At 42.1% G+C, this 4461-nt stretch overlaps 1 long non-coding RNA gene across 2 annotated transcripts; it reads left to right on the top strand.

Moving 5' to 3' along the window:
- Positions 1-897: 897 nt before the first annotated feature.
- Positions 898-3160, top strand: LOC139066204 (uncharacterized). Of its 2 annotated transcripts, none has more exons than XR_011519151.1 (5): positions 898-1538; positions 2071-2165; positions 2301-2608; positions 2683-2752; positions 2825-3160. It is a non-coding gene; the product is annotated as an uncharacterized lncRNA (long non-coding RNA). The 2 variants fall into 2 exon arrangements; XR_011519150.1 differs by having other exon boundaries at positions 2868-3156.
- The last annotated feature ends 1301 nt before the right edge of the window (positions 3161-4461 follow it).

The raw sequence follows: 4461 nt of genomic DNA, 5'->3' as shown, positions 1-4461 counted from the left end.
TTATCTGTATCTGTATCTGTACTCGGAATGGGCGTGGCATAACCCGGAAGTGGGCGTGGTTTAACCGGAAGTGGACATGGTTTACATCAATGTATTATTTTAAGTCTGAAATTGATATGATTGATCAGAAGTTGCTATGTGTATTGTTTATTTGAAAACTATTTACAGAGCAGCCTCAGAATTGAGATTAAATATTTTTGATCACAATAGTAAAGAAACTATTACAGAACAAGTGTTTCAGTAAAACCAGAACATTAATATTTAAGTGCATGGATTAATACATCTGAACTCATGCAGTAGGAACTAGGAAATATGAAATGCTAGAACCAGACACAACTTTATATATATTTTTATTTTAATTTGATTAAACAGATTTTTTTCTAAACGTTCTTGGCATTTTGCCCCACACAAAGTTAAACAAAACAATGTTGATTAAGGTGTGTGTGTGTGTGTGAGTGTGTGAGTGTGTGAGTGAGTGAGTGAGTGAGTGAGTGAGTGAGAGTGAGAGAGAGAGAGAGAGAGAGAGAGAGAGAGAGAGAGAGAGAGAGAGAGAGAGAGAGAGAGAGAGAGAGAGAGAGAGAGAGAGAGAGAGAGAGAGAGAGAGAGAGAGAGTTCAAAAAAATGAAAAACGCGACCGGAGCGGAGGTAGTGACAACAGCACGTCAGCTCTGTCTTGTCAAATGCACCATGTCAGTTACGAAAAAAGTAACTTTAAATATTCAACCGAAAAAGAGGCGAGCTGAAGAAAACCTAGGGAAAACAGAAAAAACGTGAGCAACAGTGAAGCAATCACAGCGCGATCCGTTACTGTGTGTGTGTGTGTGTGTGTGTGTGTGTGTGTGCGTGGATGAGCCGGCCGGACTGAGCTCCCGGTCGGCTAGAGACTAGAGTTTTGTAAGTAGGGAGGGGCGGGCGCTCTATGTGACTGGCCAATCACAGAGCGTGAAGACAGTCAGTTGCCCAATGAAGATTTTCCTTCAGCACGATTACAGATAATGACTCGTTTTACTCGTTTCCTGCTCGTATTCGTCAAAAATGCGTTATCCGTACCGGATACTCGTCTGAAACGAGTATCCGGCTCATCCCTAGTAGGAGGTTAGCGGTAGTTCAGCATTAGCATATAGCATTAGCATATCCTAGTCTTTAGCGTAGCCTTTAGTGTTATACATACTTATTTAGTGTTAGCTTGGCTGTTGGATAGTGTAGTTTAGTTAGTATTTGGCTGTTAGTGTTATTAGGAAAGTAGTTCAGGTTTAGTGCTCCATATCGTGTTAGTATGCTGTGAGAAGGTGTAGTGTAGTATGGTTGCGGTGGCTCTGTGGGGTTGCACTCCTTTCTGCTGGACTTAGAAATTAGGCGCCAGTGGTTGCGTGTCTGGAAAACATTCAGCTCCCGCCAGGTGCTGTAGTTTGCAACCAGCATTTTACCCGCGATTCTGCACGTCTCCGTTTGAAGAGGATGTGCCCACCGTGGCTCTTCCGCGATTTAGATGCAGCCCACCGACTCTGCTCCCCCACCATGACGGGCTCCAGTCTGAGGTGAGTAAGCTAAATAAAAGTTTTAACATCTTCTAAAGACAATTTCCTACCTAAATGCAAAGTTTGCGAGACGTGGTTCACTCCATTTAGCTAATATCAGTCTGCACTGCCTTCGGGCAGATTTGTCAAGTTCACAAAATGTGGAACGGGATGTAAGGTTAGAATCAGCGGCGAATCGGAACATGTCTCGAAGCCCTGGCCGACAAAACGGTCCACATGACTATTACTGTCAGGCTCAGAGAAAATTCGGGTTGTTTTTGTGTCAGTCCGCAATTCTGCAACAGTGACTCTAACTAACGCAGCACTAGTTGACAGACATCATTACAGCGTGAAATCCAGCACAGCGTGACCCGGTTCCGTGAGGAATTCTGTTCAGGAGTTCGCATTTCAGGCTCTTCACATCATATGTGTCTGACTTTTACGTTATAATAACATCACACACTAGGAATGTTATAAAGCGCCTATATAGGACAGTTTCTTTTGTATATTATCTGACTTTATAAACAACAATGTGCTTCTATTTTTTTTTCAGGCTAAATCTACCCAAGACATTGGCTGTCAGACTGATTTAGTAATCTGCAAGAATGCACTTGTCCAGGCTGACGTGAAGCGTTACCCGTAGCAAAGGTGAATTATTTTTAATAATCTTCTACGTAAACATTTTATTATCACCTTCTAGTTTTAATTTGTTTTACAGATTGTTACACGTGATTTTATGCTCATTTAAACTTTTATAAATGTGCTGCTTCTTTGTTTTTATAGAGCTCACAGCCTCAGTGTGTCTTGTGACACAGGGACCATGACGGAAATTCATCTTCCAGAAGGTCCCAGAGCAGCGTCCACACCCCTGAAAAGACCTAGATGTGAGGTACCTGCTGTTGATTCCAGCTTCCACCTCAGTGACAGTGCAAGCTCAGTGAACTGTTCAAGGTAAAAAAATTAAAACATTTCTGAATTTTTAAGATATTAACAATTAAATAAACGTATGTGATTACATCATGACATCATGACGGAGGCTACTGGTTCTGCCCCTGTGACACTTGGTGGTGACGAGTGAGCTGATTCACCTGGTAAATAACTTTTACATTAAATATTTTGTTTTTGCTATCAAAAGTAAATTAACTAATAACCTGCATTATTGCAGGACACTCAGCAAAATATGGACTCTACACCATGAGGCAGGCACACATTAATACTCTATAAGAGCACATAAGGTGAGCAACACCACATATTATTATTATTGTACACTGCCCTGGATTTGTTTTCTTTCTGCATCTCATCATTAGCCTGGCTGATCACCTGATAACTCCTGTCATCTGGTTATGACAGCATGAGGATGTCCTCACACACCTGTAACCTATCAGCTCATCTGGCAGAATAGAGAGAGAAGAGACAACACCACATCTCCTGTTCCTGGAAAGCCTTCAGCCATCCTTCGATGACTGAGAACCTCCATCAGCTCTGTCTCCTGTCTGCCTACAATTATTATAATAAATATTGTGTTTGACAAGTTTTTTGTGCTGCCAAATATCTAATTTAGATTCCAGTTTTTATATTTTAATGGATATTTATAAATTGCATTAATTGAATGATCACATTGCATGTTTAACTAGCTCTATTGTGATGAATTAAACTAGCACCTCACTGTTAAAAGCTTGTTTTATTTTCAAGCATGTTTGAGTATTTATGGACATGAACAAAAGCAGGAAATATATCAATTGAGATTTATTTAATTAATATAACAAATAAAGGGGAAATGAGTCATTGAAAGGCACATTCTTCTGGAAGCTCCTGATCCTGACGACACCAGCGGGAGACCAGCTGCAGACACCAGAGGATCACCTGCAACCAAGAGCAGCTAGTATCAGTAAATAAATAATGAAATCAGGGCAGTTTTAGTGGGCTGAACACATTACAGAATAATTTTCTCATGGGATATTTTCATAACTTTATGCAGGAGACTGTAGCTTGAGCCCAGAGCTCCTGGAGAGCTATCCAGCACATTTCAGTGGATGTTCCTGCTTTAACAGGTTAGATTAGCTGTTAAGCAGCTCAGCTATTTGTTGCTGATTAAAACCAGGTGTGTTGAAGCAGATAAATCTCTAAAACATGCTGAATACTAGCTCTCGGGCCGTGGAGCAAAACCCTGCAGCTAATCTGATGCTATGGCTAACGGCTACTTACCATTCAGAGCTGGTTCTGTTGGGTCGGTTCCGGTAATTTCAGGCAACTCACAAGCTCAAAACAATAAGGCTCAGGTCCGCTTGTCTCCTCCAAATAGACTTGGTCCCTTTCTTCTCGAGTGTCTGGGTAAGGAGGGGGAGAAACGTCCTCCACTTCTAATGACTGCTCAGAGTGAAGGGAGCTAGCATCGTCTAGTTAGCCATCGTCTTCGTCACTGCCGCGGCTCCGCCCTCTCGGTCCTCCAGGCAACGCCTACTAATGTTGCAGTTTTTAAAATTGATACGTGGGTGGAGAAGGACTCTGAGGGGGACATTACCACGTCTTTAACCAACTTCCTAAGGATATGATTCTGACTACTCACCGGCGTGGGGAATGCTTCCTCACTCCGTCTGCCTTCATCTGTAAAATTGAATGTGCCTTTCCTCAAAGGAGTCCTTCATGCTTTCTGAACGTTCAACGTCAGGTGGTTTCTGCGACCGCCGTGCCATTGACCATGGGGGGTCTGTAGCGACATGAATGGCCTCATTTGTGACCCAAAGGTCACACTTCCTCAGCTGGGTCAAGCTGTCCTGGCTGCACTTCTGTCTACAGATTATCTATCACAGGAGACACAAAGTCTGCTGTAAACCATCTTTAATCTGACTGCTGTTCCATCTGCAAGACGAAGGACACTTCAAGATTTAAAGAATCGTTTTTAATAAACTCTTTTCACTGTCTATTACAAGGTTCATAAATAATC

The sequence above is a fragment of the Nothobranchius furzeri genome, chromosome 2 (genome assembly GCF_043380555.1).
Source record: "Nothobranchius furzeri strain GRZ-AD chromosome 2, NfurGRZ-RIMD1, whole genome shotgun sequence".
Lineage (NCBI taxonomy): Eukaryota > Metazoa > Chordata > Actinopteri > Cyprinodontiformes > Nothobranchiidae > Nothobranchius > Nothobranchius furzeri.
Note: the sequence above shows the minus strand (reverse complement) of the source record. Positions and strands in the feature narration are given on the sequence as shown.